The 19,957-nt window shown below is 39.6% G+C and overlaps 1 pseudogene; it reads right to left on the reverse strand.

The window, feature by feature from the left end:
- Positions 1 to 11,921: 11,921 nt before the first annotated feature.
- LOC147906669 (uncharacterized) lies at positions 11,922 to 13,305 on the reverse strand (annotated as a pseudogene).
- Positions 13,306 to 19,957: the final 6,652 nt, after the last annotated feature.

The following is a 19,957-nucleotide window of genomic DNA, read 5'->3' on the forward strand; positions in this document are numbered from 1 at the left end:
ACGAGTGTAGAAAGCTTAAGGATTTTGTAGGTAGCGAGTTGCCTAGCACCGTCTAAAAAAATGAAAATTAATAACAACAGATCGATTAAGGCGTTCATCCTGTACGGTCATATTAATTTGTGCTCGTGTAATAAAAATTATTAATTATCAGTTATAAGAGAAGTCTCGATCATTATTTCTTATATCACATCACACAACAAGCGTGGAATTGTCTAGAGAATCTGACTTATCAATTGAGTCACATATTCTCACACCGTGAACGGCCAAGAAAGCATAGGAAGACCAATTCGCATGGCTTCGATTTTTTCAATCTTCCTCATCGAGCTCTTCGATCCGAAGACTTGTCTCGAGTGGGAATCTTACACGAGCGATTCCACGAACTTGCCAGATCACGATGCCCTGATGGACTTCATCATCAAGCGAACTCTGACTCTCAAGGCCACAAAATCAAAGACTACCAAAGTCTTCGGAGATCCACGAATCGCATGTCGCTAAATGCAATCGACGGCTGTGTTCTGTGTAAGGTTAGGCACAACGTCATGATGTGCGAACAGTTCAAGGCGAAATCCGCATCCGAACGAAAGTCGCGGAAATATCGGTTGTGTTACAATCGGTTCGCATACGATCGCGAAATGCCAGTCAATGAAAATGTGTTTTACGTGCAAGGCGAAACATCACTCGTTTCTTCACGTACGTCACTCCGAAGTCCGCCGACGTAAGTGCGCTGACCGCTGTACACCGAGACGAAGATTGCAAGGCCATTCTGCTTGCTACCGCGAGAATTATTGTCGCTAACCGCCACGGGAATTCACATCCGGTTAGAGCCTTAATCGATCAAGGATCGGAAGTTTCTTTGATCTCCGAAGCGCTAGTCCAGTGCTTACGTCTGCTGCTTACGATCCGGCGCGGCAATCTTCTCAATCTTTGGAATTGGCGACTTACCTTCGGTTTCCTTCGCGGAAAAGTGTCTTTCAGCCTCACATCCAGGATCAATGGAATTCGAGTTACCGTTATCGCTTTCATCCTGCCACGTCTTTTGCTGTATCAAGGCGTACTTATGAAATGCAAGCTTACATGGCCTCACATGAATACATTGAAGGCCTCTAACTGACTGATCCTCACGGCTGCCGATTCCATACTCGGCGCGGAAGTGTGCTCCATCATATTACAAGAGGGCCTTCGAAAAGGCGATCCTCATATTCCCGTCACTCAGTGCACTCTACTCAGATGGATTTTCTCGGGAGGCAGCGGCGAGAATCTCTCAGTGACTCCACACCGCTCCTTTCAGTGCACCGCGAACCACGAGCTGACCACGCTCGTGTAATGTTTTTGGGAGCAAAAAAAGGAATCTTCCGCTTCAGTGTCCATCACGTCAGACGAGCAACAATGTGAGGAGATTTTTGCTCGAAATCACAGCCGCACAGCTATAGGAAAGTACATTATGCGATTACCATTTGCCGTCAACAGCCGAGCGACTGCTCACCACGGAGTGATGGTGCGAACGTGACGTTCGGTTCGGACATCTGTATCACGCCTTCCTAAAAGAGTAGAAGAATTGAATCACATGGAATTAGTGTCAAGGTCATCGGAATCACAAGCAAGATGCTACTTACCTCACCACGGAGTGTTCTGAGAATCGAGCGCGTCGACCAAACTCAGGATGGTATTCAACGAGTATCAGAGTAGTACAAGGTTCGGTAAGTCACTGAATACTCAGCTGTTAATCGGCGTTAACTTGCCGTCGCTTGCTGATGTATTGACCTGTGGCGATGACACCGATACGCACTCGTAACGGACATTGAAAAAATGTACCGTCAAATTCTTATGTCGCTTGAGGATAGAGGTTACTAACGAATTCTCGACGTTACTCGGTTAGCGATCCAGTTCTCGAGTATCGATTAAATATCGTGACATACGGTCTATCGTGCGTGCCATTTCTCGCCATCCGCACACTTTATCAGCTCGCCAACAAGATTTTCGCAAGATTCCGCCATACTAAGACTGCTACGTCGACGACATCGTGACCGAAGCGTATACTAAAGGCAAGGTAATCGCGATTCAAATCGAGTTCCATCAGCTGTGTATAGTGAGCGAGTTCCCGTTGAAAAAATGGACCGCCAACCATCCTAAAATTCTCTTCGGTATTCCTGCGGATCACTGTCTCACGGATTCGCAGTCGTGGGAACACGACAGTTACGCAACACTAGGCTTGCAGTGACACCCGGTCGACGACACCTTCACATTCTCAATTCGAAGCACTGTTGCAAAATTCATCAAAAGGGAAGTTCTATCGGAGACCGCACGTTCATTTGATCCGCTCGGATGACTGACACCGGTGGTGATCCGCGCCAAAATCCTGCTTCAGTCAGCGTGATTGCAAAGGCTGGACTGGGACGCTCCCTCAAGCAGACGCCTGCCAGTGGAGTCAATTCCTAGAGGAACTTCCAAAGCTTGAACATCTTCGAATCAACTGCTGGTTAAATACGGATGCCGAGGTCGCAAGAGTAGAGCTTCGCCGATGCGTTCAAACGAAGGTACGCAGCCGTGGTGTACCTGTAGCCGTGTCATCTGCGCTAACAGTATCAACATTCTCTTGCTAGCGGCAAAAAGCAAGGTCTCTCTGATTAAGCCAGTGTCCTTGCCGCAATTGGAATTGTGTTCCGCCGCCATACTAACAAAATTAGTTGCACACACACGCACTATTGTAAGCCTGTCCACAGCTCCAGTCACTCTCTGGTCTGACTCCAGTCACTCTATACTAGATTCAGGGCCACGCCTCTCGATGGAAGACTTATGTGGCTAACCGCGTGTTCATGATAGGAGGCGCTTCCGGAAGGCGTTATGTTCCTGGAAAGGACAACCCGGCCGACTGCGCCTCGGGGAGCTCATTGACCATCCACTCTGGTGGTCTGGCTGCTCAACTCCACCTAGCCCAGCGAACAACCTGAAGTTTCACTGGAGGAACTGTTCGAGTAATATGTCCACTCTCGCACTGTCACGTCAAAAGTTGTTACGGAACCAGAGCTCCTCCTTCGATTCTCTTCACTTCACCGGCTCCTGAGGGTCACAGCGTGATGTCTACGTTGGCTGCACTTAAGAGAGATGCCAACGACGGAAGGAAGTCCGGAGTCGATGTTGACGTCGCACTTGGACGAGCAGGAGGCAGCTTGGATCCGAGCAGTCCAGGCACTGCACTATGTGCACGAGATCATTGCCACAAAAGATCAGCGCCCGATGCCATCTCGCAGCCAGTTACGGGCCTTGAATCCCTTCATACACGAACACGGAGTGCTGAGAGTCGGAGGTCGCCTGAAACACGCAGTGCTTCTCTCTCCGGACGAGCGGCATCCTATGATCATTCCGTCGCACTCATATCTCACGCGCCTCTTAATATCGTCATGTCACGGCTTCTCTATGAACGTGAGCAATGTATCCCAGTGTGATGTTTCTTTATGAGAGCATAAGCTAGCACATTTGGGTCGATATGCGCAGAAATCATGGCAGTACATAACTTTGCTAGTTCTTTTTGAAATTTTTCTAGAACAATACACATATAGTAATTTTTAATATTTTCATGCGTATTCCGTGATATATATAATAATACGAGGAGAAATAACTAAGAATAGAAACTTATTTATTTACTATAAATTTTAATTTACAGTATTGTACGGCAATGTCCGAATTTTCTAAATAAATAAATGTAAATAAATATATAAAATGACGTTTTTTAATGAAATAAAAAAAATTTGATACTGCATGGTCTCAAACTCTCTTCATCAGATGTAAAAGTAGTACGCGCGCTTTAGGTCTCTCGGCCACCGCACTTCTTGCTTTACCCTTACTTATTCACTTACCACGCAGCAGGTCAACTTCACATGCAAATTTCTCTTAAATGAGGGCCCATGTATCCAAACCTTTACACTTTTTACACTCTCGACTCCGCCTTTCGAATGGTATAGGTTACATTCTAATTCGTATTTCGCAGTTCGTATATTATCTCCTTGTAAGTGTGAAAGCGCGTCGAGGCATAAGATATAATGGATGAGAAGTAAAGACAATACATATATAGTAATGTGAACGAAAAAATTTTTATTCATATTTTATTAGGTGTTGGAATTAATTCGTAGCGTTTTACAAGTGATGGGAAGTACTTTCATTAATGTATTTTTTAATGCTCATGTGAAATAAATAACATTCTTTCATTAAAAAACGCTACGAATTAATTCCAACACCTAATATTACATAATGTTTTTCATATGTATTAAAAACTAAAGTTAATAACTCGCAATCGACAAGCTAATGCTTGTCGAATATATCGCTATCACGTAGCGTTCTCGGACGCGATATTGGAAAATCGCGTATACTTGATATTGTATCTACTAATCTAGCTAATCGTTCAAATGTTACATTGACACATCCGTCAAACTCAAATATACGTCATTTCAATCATCATCATATGTACGAATGAAGAATCGAGACTTACGAGCGTAGCATTGTTCAGCATACAAACTCTGATGGTTAGCGACCTAACGCTTATAAAATTGTCTTTGTATTCGTTTCGAAGCATCTTGTAAATATTCACTGCTCGTAGAGGCCATTCCACGTTGATCGAGAAACAGTGACAGTTCTTGTCCACGATGATTTCCCAAGGCGATTTCCACATAATTCGGTGGACCAATGTTGATTCCAATTTCCAAAAATTTGTAACCTGTAGTCGCCTGTAGATCGTAACGTCTGCTAAGTAAACGTACCGCGTGATGCTCCATGTTGTGTACATACGTAATGTTTGAAAACATGTTTTTTATTTTTGATGTATAGTTGAAACTTACATGTTACTACAGTCCTTCTTCACTTCGTACGATGCGCTGCTTTCTTTGACGAAATACATTCTTGAACCGTTCGTAAAAGCGGGTAAGACTGATTGCATCCGCGTAAATTGTGACGTATGGTAATACTTCTAGAAAAAGGATAACCTCCTCTTCCTTCTTTCCAAAAATTGCAAACGTGTTGCAACATGTTTTATCACAACTTTTTACGTTTTTTTTTTATTCGCGAGTGCATCAATGTTATATATATATATATATAAAAATATATATATATTTATATATATACACATATATATATATAATATAAAGTATACATATATATATATATATATATATACTTTATATTTTATATATATATATGTATAGTTTATGGCTTATATTTTGATGATATTGATGATGATGAACACGTTGGCGACTTTGACGTTTTTTCCCCAGGGCATTCCCAGTATCTAGCTTTTTCCTTCGATAGTGAAAAGAAATATAATACATAATAAATATGTTAATGTATTTTTATTTGAAAAATTATTTTGCAACCACCAGTTATATATTTTCAATATATTTTATAATTCGCAATTCTTAACATGTTGTCCATCACATATTAGTAACTTCATGTTAGTTGAAGATTCCATGTCTTCGTAAACTGCATCCAAAATCTCGATGTACATTCGTTCTCCCTCATCGTCCAGAAGCAAGTTTTACAGCTACGTTCGTTTCTTGCACCCCTTCACATATACGATAGCATTATCTTCAAAGACAATCGTCGTAATCAACTGTTTCGCTGTACAGGATCCTTCCGTCCTCCCATTGTAATCTATGGTAATAAGCAATCAATCAAGAAGCGCAAGACCTGTCGGATTTTGTCAAAAATTTTTATGGCACGGGACTCATAAAAATGTAATGCGGTGAGAACGGTTCCCTGTTTCAGCACCGCCACTTCCTTCACGATAAATTGTTAATGATGAATCCCCCCTTGCAGATCCACGAACGTTGGCACGGACATGTTGTCGAGAAGAAGAAGAAGACTGTGATTGTGACGTATCGCAGATTTTTATACCGTGTTGGAGAATGCACTTAGATAATTTTGCGCATAACGTTGGTCGGATTATTCTGAACCACGCGATCGTGTATGATGAGACAATAGGCTGTTTGTATTTGCAGGCACATTCTTCTTACATTCAAAGTATAATCGCACGTTCACGGTACCACTCTTGACCGATTCGTTCTGGCGAAAGCAATCAATGATCACGAACGGATATGAGCATCTCGAATCGAGCCTTACCTTTACGTAGAAAAGTCATAAATGTGAGGGTCGGTTCGAGATACTCATATCCATAGTAGCCCTTGCAGAAACGCGCGTACAAGTCATATAGAATCATACATCTGTTTTTATCAAAATCCAGATTCAAGTCATCGTATGGATAACGTTCCGAGTTCAGATAGAATTTCGCATTGATTAATTTGCAGTCGTCGAATCGACTGCAACTTATGTTTTCGGATAAGACATTTTTTCGGCCTGTTTGCATAGCGAAAATGACGTAGCGCTGCTTCTCGAGCTGAGTAACCGTCTTGATGGCCTACGAATGCTTGAATGTGTTCTTTAAAAGCGGGAACTCGTACAGATCCCATGAGCGAAAAGCCATGCAGATATCATCTGCTCTCCAAAGCGTGACAGCTTATTTATCTCGTTCAATAACATGGCATTCGCCACTGTACTTTGAATAATTCGAGCGTTGGCTCTACCGCCGGATCTTCCGCCAGACAATTATTGTTGTTGCGCGTTTGTAAGTCAACTCGTAACGAGCGTTGATTACCACACATTTGTAATCCTCGCAAAATCCCAACAGTACGTAGAGCGGTACACAGAAATTAGAGTATCTGGCCGCAATAGTCTGCGCATCCCAGTCGGTATTCCGCAGAATCACGCTTAGGTTGAACGACACTGTTATATAGTTTTTGAGAATGCTAGTTATGCCCATTTCTGTTGCGGTCAATTTCCACCATTGAATTCATATCGAATCGAATATGAATGCGACGCAATTATTTTCCAATGTCACATTAGCACCCTGGACACTTTGTTTTTCATCAGTTTTTCCTCGACATATAGAAAGCTTTCGTACGACAGTGTGTACAGATCCTGTTGCTGTATGGGTATTCTTATCTCATCGCTGTACCAGAACGTGTTGAACGGGTTGTACGTGTGAGTCTCAAGATTGACGATGCGATCGAAGATCGATTGAGCTTGCCAAAGTTTATTCTGCACGCACATCTAATCTCGCATCTCATCATGTTGTAGTTTGCGCGGAGCGAAATCGGATATTCTCCACCTTCGCCATCGGTATTATTGTTGCTATTGTCATCACGCACTACGTCAACGGTTTCAAACGCGTCGCGTCGCGGACGTTTTTGTAAAATCGCACGTTTCAAAAATTCATTTATGTCTCGCACATCGTAATGACACATTGAGAATTGTAATTTCCGCATCTTTGGCAAAATAAAATTTATTGTTCGATTTGTTCACGTTTGGTGATTGTGTGATAAGTCTCAAAAATTGCCAGACTAAGCTCGTAATCGTCGTCACTCAAATCTATGATGGAAAAGTAGTTCGCCGCGAGAACAGTGCTCTTCCCGCTCAGTATAAGCGACATAAAAAAGCATTCGACCAATAGAGATTTCACGGCATCTCGTCGAGTTTTTTAAATTTACGCGCATCGACTATTTGTAGAAACCGCAGACACATTTGTCTGCAGAAGCTCTGATCGTACGTCTGATAGGACGTGTGATTATATTATATCGTAACACCGTTCCTGACGTCGCACGGCTTTGCTGTCGTTTATCGCTTTTGCCACGCTGGCCACTCCGCCGATCAAGCGCACCTAATATTGGCAGAAATGGTAACGCGTCACCTCGTTTCGTCATTAGAAATATTCGCTTTTTCATCATCTTTTTCTTCGTCTTCTTCTTCGACTTCATACCTATGCCGATCTTGGTCTTGGCTTGCTCAGAGCCGAATCTTTCGCGATAGCGTCCTATCGCTTTATCGGCTAGTACCGCATGTCTATCGATAAGATTGATGCTTTGAGAAAATGTCGTATTCTCGGCACGCCGCGGATTTACGTGTCATCTTTGGCTAATCGTTTCATCAACCGAGTGCCCGGACCGTAAAACTGGCAGTCTGGAATATGTAATTCGAAAGGAAGCGCGTTTATCGCTCGATTCAACAAATCGCCGCGATGTCGACATTTACTACAGTCCTTTATCTTAGATGTAGGATCGTCGATGTGCGTCCACTGCCACGGCTGATAGTACTTGTTGCAACGACGATAGGTTCGAACCTCCGAAAGCTTGTTCCGGAAGCTTGTCCCATACGTGATCGATATAGTCACCGTACACGCATAATAATATGACCTTTGGTATATACTGCAATGCTCGGCGCTCAAGTCCAGAATGTTGGAAGGATGGTACAGCGCGAGATATATTTTGCTACTGCACGATTCACGAATTCGTTTGCCTTTAAATGAGTGTTCGAGAGCGCACAGCCCGCGAGCATAAAGTTCGTACGACAACCGGTGACGATACGCGTCACGAACCGGTGACGCAAAATTGCGATTGATGGGAGGCGGCGCGGAAAAGCACAAGCACGGCGAAATGCTGCCGAGTACGCGCGATCATTTGCGACCCGTCAAATTGCGGTAAAATCAACGTTCTCATAAGTTTACTCGAGAGTCCGAAAGGCGTACATTTCGAGAACGTATATCTACTCAAAATCGCTGCAACAGCCAAAGTATCGATATCTCAAAAATTGGTTTACATCTATCGACGAAATCGGCTATTTTACGTTCTTCAAACAGTGACGTCGTTCCACTGAGCAAAGTGCGGACAAATTCTATTTTTCTTTGATGACGTAGTATGCTATAGCAGGATATGATAAAAGAATATTTCTTGATGGGTTCGTCAATCGCCACGCAAACATCGATTGTTTCTTCTCTCTCAAACGTACGTGAGGATACCTAAATATCTGATACGCGACAACGCGAACTGCGATTCTGTTCAAAGGATGGTATCAATTTGTGCGAGAGCGAATCTAAGCGAGAGAACTGACGTGAAATTTTAGAGTGATGTGGCGTTTGTCTAACTGTCTTTCTCGCTAGTTCAAATCCGGCTCGAAGGACCAGAAAATGTGCGAGAGCGCACCGCGCGGAAAGATTCGAGTGAGAAAACGGCATAAGGTTGATATGATGCACGACAGTAAAGAGAACTCCGTTTCTTTGTAATTTAACAAAAGAATTTTCTTTAATATGCACAGTTACAAATTCAAAAAAATATAATTAATTAAATATTAGATTAACAGAATATTAAATGCGGTCACCTTTTCTAAATGATATTTTGGAATCGCGGTAATGGAAAATCTCGGCGATTTTCTCGACACTTCTCGAAAGATTCGTTTTATTGCGGTTTCACTAAGCGGTTAGCACGGCGATTTTACGAAGCGAGATTATGACTCTAAGAATTCTAAGAACTTTTAGACTCTAAGAACTAAGGACTCTAAGGAGGAGGACGGCGAGATCGAAGCATTTATTGCTTTCGGCCTGGGCTTTCTTCTTGGGAAAAAAGCCAATAAAATTATGCCACAATCGTAATTATTGTGTGTGTATAATTATACGTGGCATTAGGTGTACAAAAGTGATTGGCGCTTTGGATTCTTCTCTAACGACGTTCAACGTAACAGTCATGCGCGACAGAAAATCCGTGCGTGGGATTGGTGACAGCGCGTGACGTATTCGTCGGAGCGCGGCGCTCGCGTGCGCCAATTGAATTGTTCTAGAACTTTCGATTGTCCGTTGCCGGTAATGACAACTTGTTTGCGTGTAACGAATTGTTTTTAAAAAGAACCAAGAACGCCAAATCGCTAATTTTTATCGAGGATTTAGATCATGCTCGAGATGAAATCACAATTTATTAAAACACATTTACAACGATCACGTGAATACCGATGTCGTACGACGAATTTTGCACGTCGTGCCGTGACTGTTACCAACAAAATATGAATTTCTAGTAATAGACAAAGACAGTGCGCTTACAAACGATACAGGAAGGAATAGGAATAGGATAGATACAGGAAGGAAGTTAACGAATTCGTGATACTATAACATGATCAGTCGTCGATACTTCGCCAGAGACGAATGGCAGATGTGCGCGAGCGTGAAAAAATCGTGAAGCAAATCGAGAAAACGAGCGAGTCAATTCGCAAGAAACATCGCGCTTTGAAGATTGATAGAATCGACGAGGATATTGCGTTGAACAAATATTTTAACCTCTTATTGAATCGCTACTTTTCGCCGATAGCCATGGCGTGCGCGCGACAATGATGCGACGTCTGCCCTTTAAGCGTGAGAGGAAGAAGAAGCCAGCAAGACGTTTGAGCGTTCCGCAATCTCGTGTAAATCCGATAATCGACACACGATCGTGAACAGCCGATAATCTTCACCCCGCATGCGACGATCGTACCACTGACAACTTCCACCCCACGTATATCGACGATAGAGTCGTTGAAGAACGTTTTCGAAACAACTGATGACTCGCTCGCAATGAAGGTTCAAAATCGGTTGCAAACGTTGGAAGATCAAGAGGCGTTGCGAGCCAGCTTGGAACTGCTGGCCGACTTGGACCTACTGGGTCAAAAGTACGTCGAGGCTGTCCTGAGAGGAGTGCGAGATAAAGAGAGCGGTATAGATGATGTGTATGGCATTTACTTACACAAGGATGGACAATGATGTCTGATGCAATAAATGTCTTGGCAATAAACGTTTCGACGTGGATGACACGGACATAATTATCGACGGCGTACGATACATCCGGTTTTTACGAATTGATTTTCAATTCGTAAGTACAAGAGCATGCTGCTGGCAACGAACACGCACAAACACAAGCAACATTTGCAGGGTCGATTATTGAGCAAGGGGATACAAGTACAAATACATAATCGCCGTTGGTGTTGATCACGCCCAAGAAACAGAAGAAGAAGAAATCTGGAAAGATATTACCTCGCGCCATGACACTGAACGACTACGCGATCGATTACGTGCACTGGGATGATCCCAACAAATTGGTGGATCGTCTATGATTGCTCGACGCTTCGCATTGAGCGGACAACATTTATGACAACAAGATGCTGTCGATCATCGAGGAACTTCGTGAAGCCGGTCTTATTATTAAATCGGTATTAAATTAAATCGCGTATCGATGAAACGGGCCAGTCGAGTGGCGTCAACGAGAAACAATACATTTTTTTTCTTGTACTCTGTGTATTACGCATTGAATCATGAAAAAGAGATCTAGCGAAAAGAGAAAAATTATTCTGAGAGACGTCGATTCGTCTAGGAATTGCACGATCCAGCGAGAAGAAATTTTTCGCGAAGGCGCATCATAGTCAGGAGTTATGATGATCTGTGACAGGCTGATATCGTCGAGATGCGCCCATCGATGTGTTGAGCAAGTACGCTTGGTCCGTACTGCTTAAGAGCAAGAGTGGAAGCGAGACGGTTGACGCTATCGCCGAGATAATTCGTGCGAGTGGAAGATCCGAAAAATTTATAAACGGATATGGAGAAGAAGTTTTACAATGCCGATGTGCAGAAAATCTTGAAAAAATACAACGTTAATCACTACTTGAAAAGCGTTGGTCGTTGAAAGCGGTGGTCGAGCGGTTCAATCGTACATTCAAAAGCGATATGTGGAAGATGTTTACAATCAACGGCAATTACAAGTGAGTCGACAAGCTGCCGTGTTTCGTGTCGAATTACAATGCGAGCAAGCATCGCACCATCGGCATGCAACCCGCCGACGTAACTCCCGCGATTGTCGAAAAATTCTTGAGCACAGTGTACAGCGCGATAAAGATCATGGATCCTGCAAAATTCAAAATAGGCAATTCGGTACGCGTGAGCAAGTGCAAGACGATTTTTGAGAAGGGTTGCATGTTAAATTGGATTACCGAGGTGTTTATGAAGTGCAGCGTATCAATTCCGTAACCAATCTACTCGATGACTATCGCGGAAATTCCGTCGCTGGAGCGTTTTACGAGTTGCATCATGCTATTCATCCGGACGTATATCTCGTGGAGAAAGTATGCAAGTTATGCTCCTGTAATTCGAAATCTGAAGTGCTAGGGTTTACATCTTTAGTTTTGTTCCTTCCTAAATGTAATAAAAGTTGAGTAAGTGAATCCCATACGGCTCCCAGTAAGTATACCGATCAATCGTACACAATGTGTAGAGAGTATCCATGTACAAATGTGTCTAATAGCAAAAATTAACAAAAAGAAGAGCATAAAACAACAGCACAAGATATTATAAGTGATATTTAATATATAATTAATTTAAATTATTTATAAATTAATGTAAATTATTTATAAATGTAATTATATATTGTAATTATATATTGTTAAATATCATAAAGAATATCTTGTGCTGTGATTTTATGCTCTTCTTTTTGTTAATTTTTGATTTACAAACTACGTTTGTTATAATTATATATGTCTAACAGCAATTTGATAACTCTAACAATTAGGTATGTCCCGATTAATCCAGCGCTGATATTGTCAAAAATTAAAAATTTATTCCAGAATTTTTCCCAAACGGAAATAGCGATTCTTTCTATCGATGCTTCGTCTATGAGATTAGAGAGTAATCTTCCGTTTATTACGGTTGAGCGCCTTAATATGTCCTTGCCATATTGGTATTGAGGATTGCAGGTTGTTCCGCGGGGAACATTATATGATCCTTGAGTTCTTCCAAATTTGTGAATATTTTTCACTGGTCGTTAGTGCTCCTAGGCTGATGTATTTCCATGACCGTTTAGTTGAAGGCTTCATAATGGTGGGTAATGTTTCCACCGGTTTAAGCATAATTTTATATCATGAGTCTCCCAAAAGGTACATGGTAGGTGCAAAAGAATTACAGATAATCTGAGTTCTGTGGCGTGTTAATATATGCATTTGAGGGATCAGAAAATATGTTTCATTTTCTCGTTACTGGAAGCTGCTCGTAACATCCTGTGGTTCGAGCTAATTTTACTTTGACCAGTACACATTTTACCATGTGAATTACTTCTCCTGCCAAAAGTACCATATATCCCGGACATAGACCCCCATACGTCCCTTCATAAAATGATGCGGGAAGACGTCAGGTGATCTAGCGGCTATGACTAATGCATTCTACATCATATCATATTCAAATTAACATTGTTCCAATAATATATTTCAATATAGTTGATTAATTTGAGTACGAACGTGTCTTTCTACGTATACGAATTTTGAATTTACGTATATGAAGATATCGATGTTTACTGCTATAATACCAGAATTTTTAAAAACTTCAGCACCAAACGTCGTTTCGGAAATTATTAATTTTGGATGTTCGATTCTAATAAGTGTATGTCCACAAGTGATATATGTTCCAGTGCTAGTTAAAGAGAGAATCATATTTATCGTGGTTATTTAGTAGACTGTTTGAGATCGCTCATTGTAGCATCAAGTATTTTATTAGCGTTATATAATACGCCATAATCGAAAGCTCTACAATGATACGACAGATACGGGATCTCAAAAGGTATCTCCTCCCTCTATGTCAGTGCAATGAGTAAAAATTAGTTTACAGGTTACTCCTGATCTGAGGTGTACACGGTTTGTGTTTATCCGAACGTCAGCGATGTAATCTTGTAAGGTAATTTTGAAGCTGCCTAATACAATGACATTTCCCCAATTCCCATAAGGATCTGAATAAGCATTGCCGGTACATGCGCCGTCATTATCAACATGCCCGGCTAAAACTATTGGATGCAGTCCGACAGTAGACAGTAGACCTGTTATGTGAGTTCCAGCTATTTCGAAGTTTCCATAGGTATGCACGCATCGACATATATCTCGAGATACATCGGCAATGAGAATTGCCCGTTATATAAGTCCATCGTGTGAAAACATCCAGCATCTTTTTACTGTACAATCTATTTCGATTTTACATTGTATAGTTTCACAGATTTGAAATTATTGAGTTGAAATACTTGTATACAGACTTTGTTAGAGTTTACATTCTGTGGGGGAATATCACACTCTTTGACATTTATTAGTGATAACGTAGTTAAATTTGCTGCTGCAAAGTCACAGTCGTATCAGGAGACGTGGTAGTGTCTCCGACAAAAGACATTATAAGTCTTTCTCCTGAGCTACCAAGGTCCATTTTTTGGGGGTACAGGATATTATTAAAATATAAAAAATTTCGAATCGCACGTAACATATCCTGAAAGGCGGCATCGCTACGAGTAATTTGAGCCAAAAGAAATAAAAATCGATCAAGCCGTTCTGGACATACAAGCGATCGAAAAGTGATGATTTTCTCCACCTCCTACACTACCTACCTCCACCATCCCCCATCTTTTTCGCCCTACTCTTTTTCTCACTCTCTTTCGTCCTCTCTCACCCTCGTCTGCTGAAAGTGTCCGAGTGGTCACTCAGGGTCGTGATCTTGACAATATGAGTCACGGTCGTATTAATTTTTTTGTATAACTTCGTAATGCGTCATGGATGATTGCTACAATCTTCCAAAGGTTGTTCGGTGTATTGATCTTCATAATGTATGAGAGAGTCATTAGAAGTGAATAGTCCATTTTAATTTTAATAGCTTCTTAATGGGCAACGGTCGCTTGTTGAAAGGTCCGATGGTCATTCAGGGTCGTGACTTTAATAATATGAGTAAGGTTTTAATTTTTTTGGATAGCTTTGTATATATATATATATATATATAATGCGTGGTGGGTGAGTACAATTTTTGAAGATTGTTCGGTGTGATGATCTTTATAATGTGGGAGGATGAAAGTTATCGAAGGTCAATTGTCCTTCGATGGTCACTAAAGGTCATTACCTTAATTATATATGTCACGATCAGTGTCATCGGAGTTGAATCTCAATTTCATTTTTAATAACTTCTTAACATAAGATGGATGACTGCTTAACCTTTCGAAGGTTGCAGGAAATGTAATGGGTAGACAAGTATCGTATGCCGTCTATGTTAATAATTCCAGATTGAAAAAGGAATAAAATTAAAAGTTACCGAAATATGATGAAAAGGCTGTTCTTATAAAGCATATATTATAATTATTCAAAGCATATAATTATAAAGCATATAATTATAAAGAACACAAATTAAAAATAAATGATATTTCGAGCCCGATTAGATCATTCTTAATATAATACAAAGTTGTATTACATTCTTATTATAATTACAAAGTGACAAGTATATATACATATTTAAAATAATATATATATTTAAAATAAATCTGTTTTAAACTGATCGATAAGAAGATAAAAAAAATATATGTACAGACTTCTAGTGGATGTGTACTGATGATCATTATCGCAATTCATCACCCTTCATCGCCCATTCTTGTGAGAACGCAACCATATTTTCTTTGTCTCTTCGGTTTTAACACAACCTTTATATTTATTCTGATTGTAACAGAATGAATTTTTAATATTGTATGAATATGTTTTTTTTTGTTTGCGAAGAGGAGAAAAATCTTCACCGCCGGAATTCTCCCGAAGGAGAACCTAATCGAATGAGGGGAAGACACCCAGGAGCCGGTCTCCTGATTGTGCAGGATACGATGAATCTACGTCTTTCTTATAAGAAAGGACAGCGGACATCATCGCCTAAAATCATTGCTAAAAAATTCTCCCTATTCAGCACCTTCGCCAGACCACATTGGGCACATTTCGGAACTGCCTATCCGGCATTTCATCAAAGTGCATCCAAGTCGTGGAGTACATTCCACTTCCATGGTCTGGTATACTATTTAAAACTAGAATCCTATTCTATGTTAATACTATCCTAAATATGTACATTATATATACATTTTTACACATGGTTGTCGTCAGACCTTGGACAGGTTGAAGTTAAAAAAGCCCTTTGTCTCTTCAGGGCCTGACGCTCCGATTTTAACATGATCTTTGACATAGAGATTTGACATAGAGATGGAAGTTTTTTGATTGATTTCTTAAATCATTCAAATCATTGATTCCAATCATTGATTATTTTGAGAGCTTGTTGCCGTAAATATCCAACACTTTCGCAAGAGGGAAGTGCGTTAAGGCAGCGCAAAAATAAAAAATGCTTGGAAATAGTAACGCATAAATTAGAGAATTATTTTGTAGAATCAGAGTATTTAACAATAAGATAAGAAGGAAACAAGACCGTTTATGTTAAATAATATTATTTTAAATACGAAGCGCCACTACGGTCTGAGTGTTGAGATGTTGAACTATATATATATATATTCATACATATATATATTTCAGAAATGATAAATACGTGCCGATATGGTTGTCGGAGTTTCAACGCAATCTGAAATATTAATAATCCCCCCAAATTTACCAAATTAATCTAAAATAATATAAAAAACTGTAATAAACTTAATAAATAAATTTAATTTTGCAAATTTCTCGATTGGATTGTTCCACTCGATAATTCGAAGAAGAAGCATTTGCAAATACTGTGATTTCAGTGGTGGGCATTGGATTGCTTGTATTACGACACAAAAACTGTTATTATATATATTTCTCATGAAGATAGCCGTAATGCTATATGCAAAATTTGAATGGAGAAATTCAAGTTTTATGGATAGATTATTTCTCTTTCATGAATTTCAGAACAATTCAAAGTATTTCCTGAAGTTCAGTCACAAGGCGACGGTTGTAATTGTCCTATGTAGTTATTGCTACATCGATTCTGTTCGGCATAAATCCTTGCATTGTAACGTATGATTGATCTTTGCTAAGATCTCATTTGTTTGTAAGAAAAACAATAACTCATTTTCCGTATCTCTATAATTTAACTGCTCCATTAACGCTATTGCCGTTGAAGACGTTAAAAAGACGAGAAGCGGATGCACTGAGAAAAAGACTTGCATGTAGCAAGGAAACTGAAGAACAGCGTTCCAAACGAATGGAAAAAGATGTTTTTTCTCACAGAGAAAAATAAGTTATGAATTTTGAAATAAAATGTCAGAGGAGACGTGATCAGTACAAAAAAGATCCTGAAACAAAACGTCAGAGGGTGCGTGATCAGTACATAACAGATCCTGAAAGGAAACGTCAGAAAATGCGTGATATATACAAAAAAAATTTAAAAAAATAACCGGTACATTAAAAGAAAATGTTATTTGAAAAATGCTGCCCGTGAAAGGATCGTCAACAAAAATTCAGACAAAAATATCCTGACTTAAAGAAATTACAATAAAAAGTGCAAAACATGGCGAGAAGTCTATCATACAAAGATGAAAGACAATCAAGAGATTGAAGAAAAAATTCGATATTGTTCGATCTTGGCAAAAGTGTTTCAACTTTCCAAAATGCTCAGTTATATATTCGATTGATGTCGAGGAAAATTAATAAACTGCCGGTATGTGCTCGATTGAAAGTTGAACAGATATTCAAGTGGTGCGTAGCAAAAAAATCATACGTCAGTGCAGCAAGAAAAGTGTTTTTATATTTGAAGAATGTTGCTGAAGCTGCGTTATTGCGAATGAATGTAAAACTTTGAAATGTTCAAAATGCGATCGAATTAGAGTTCTTTGTGGTTCATCCAAACATACTTCGTTTTCCGAAGTGTACTTTTATCAAACTGTTTATGAGCAAAGGAAAAAGTTTGAGCAACCACTTATAACGCGAAAATATCTCCTCACGCAGTCATTAATGTTTTGCCGTTTGGATAACAATGGTAAAAAAATAGAAATGTGGCACTGTGAGAATAAATGTCACAAGTGATATTTCCATGGAAAAGTTTGTTGAATTTTTTGAACAGTTCGGAGGAGGTACTTTGAAGAATGCTAAATTCATGGCGCGGCTCAGAAATTGTTCCGTTTCACATGCGAGTACCAGATTAGGACATCCTCCGGAATGCTATGCAAATCCTAATCTATGCAAGCCATACATTGCAATGATAAGCACTTTATCGCCTCATTTTCCTTTCATGAGGAATATTCAAAGAAATGTTTGCAAATTGATAGGGAATTATAAAAAGTTTCGTCAGTTGTTTTCAGCTTTTAGATTCGTCAATATGGATAAATTGCTTGAAATTTCCAATGATTTAAAGAATAAAGCAAGATGTTATCCAAGAAATTTAACGGATGTTAGTTTTTGGACGAGGAAAAGATTTTCTCGCAAAATTACGAAGCGTTTAAAGTTATGAAAAAGCGAGTGTTGGATCTATCACATCTCCTTTGTATTTCATGCGAAAAATTATGTGTGAGTAGAGACGTTTCGAAGCTTGAGAAGTTGAGGAAAACAGTGGACGAATCTTTTTGGAAAGATCTGATGGCCTACGTAACAGAACACAATATCGATACTGGATTCATTTGTAAGCTTTGTTTGAGCAAATTTCACAAAGGCGTGTTGCCTTCTGCTTGCATTTTGAATAATCTTACCGTAAAATCATTATCAGATATTTTATCGGATTTCAATGATTACGAAAAAATATTAATCAAGAGAGTGAGCAACTTCCAAATAAACGATGGGTTGTGTTTCGAATAAACATATGCCGCATAGACAAATGATCCACAAAGTAAAAGGTAGAACATTTCATTTGCCTCTGCCTTTACAAGAAACACTAGATAAGGTATGTCCTCCGGAAGATTCTATAATATAAATTTGAATCACGAGTTGCACATCCTATTTCGAGATATACCCAAAAGTTCTAAAGTTATTTGGTGGTTATTAATAAAGTGTAAAGCTTTACAATGACTGAAAGATCATAATCTTCATTACTCGGAAATTCGTCTTCCAACATCGTCTGACGATCTTATAAACAATTAATTGCAAGAAACAGAATATCGGATCGTCGGTGACAGAAGCGATAGTGATGAAATAGACGAGGTGGTTGAGAACACTGTACAGCACAACAAAGATAATAATGATCAAGCCGTTTTAAATTGTAAAGTTTTCCTCACGTAAATCAAAGATTCGGGTATTGATCAGTATACAATATACCCAATGTACGCGAAAAAAATCGATAATGAACCTGCATTCAAGCTTTATCAAATCTTAAAAATTGAAGATGTTCTAATGAATAATCGTTATAAATATCTGGATGTGTTTCCCTGATTTATATCTCGAGGGTGTCAATGGACAATGGAAAGATAGAAACTTTGTATTGTCGGATTATTTATTTGTCGGAATGCGATTGATGTTAAAACACAGGGTTGAATCTACAGTACCTGTTCTTTCTTCTCAATGATGCTAACTATCGACAATTGAAAAATGGTATCTATTATACTATGATGATTGCTAATCCACGAGAGAGATACACTGCTGGTAGATACTTGAATGAATTAAAAGACGAACAATTGAAATCGAATTTTTACAAAACTGAGAAATACGGATCAATTTTGGCGACAACCGTCCAATAATGTCAAATGCATGACTCTGCATTATACTCTGGCGACATGATTTTAACTTTGAGTCCTAGTGAATGGAAATGATCCGATTTGAATATTTACGAGACATGAATCCTGATAAACAGAAGTTGGACATTAGCGAACTAATCGCATATGATCATATAAGTACATCTAGATTCATGTGTATAAAATTTAAAGCCATGATTGATTTTATTTGTTCGTCCGGTAACCCAACAGGAAAGGTCATTCACTATTTCTGACGACTGGAATATTAAAGATAGAGATATCCAACATGTGCACTGTATGATTTAAATAAAAGATCCAATGCTAGGAAAATCGCCGGATGAAGAAGTTGTTGCGTTTATTCGAAAATACGTGATATGCGAAATTCCAGATGAAAACGTTTCGCCAATGTTGTACGAAACGGTTATAAGGGATCAGAATCATAAACATAACTCGTATTGCATGCATACGAAAAAAAAACCGAATATTTACAGGAAGTATCGGTTTTCCTCGGTCAGTTATTGATAATTTCGTTTTAAAAAACGTCATCACTTCGATAGTGGGTAGAAAACTTTACGCAGTAAGAGCAGATTTTATGATCTTCCTCGCAAGAAGTCAGAAAAATTTATCAATGATTATAATCCGGTTATCAAGTTAGCCTGGGAGGGGAATATTGACATATAATT

This window comes from Acromyrmex echinatior, chromosome 19 (genome assembly GCF_024713525.1).
Source record: "Acromyrmex echinatior isolate Ae372 chromosome 19, ASM2471352v2, whole genome shotgun sequence".
NCBI lineage: Eukaryota > Metazoa > Arthropoda > Insecta > Hymenoptera > Formicidae > Acromyrmex > Acromyrmex echinatior.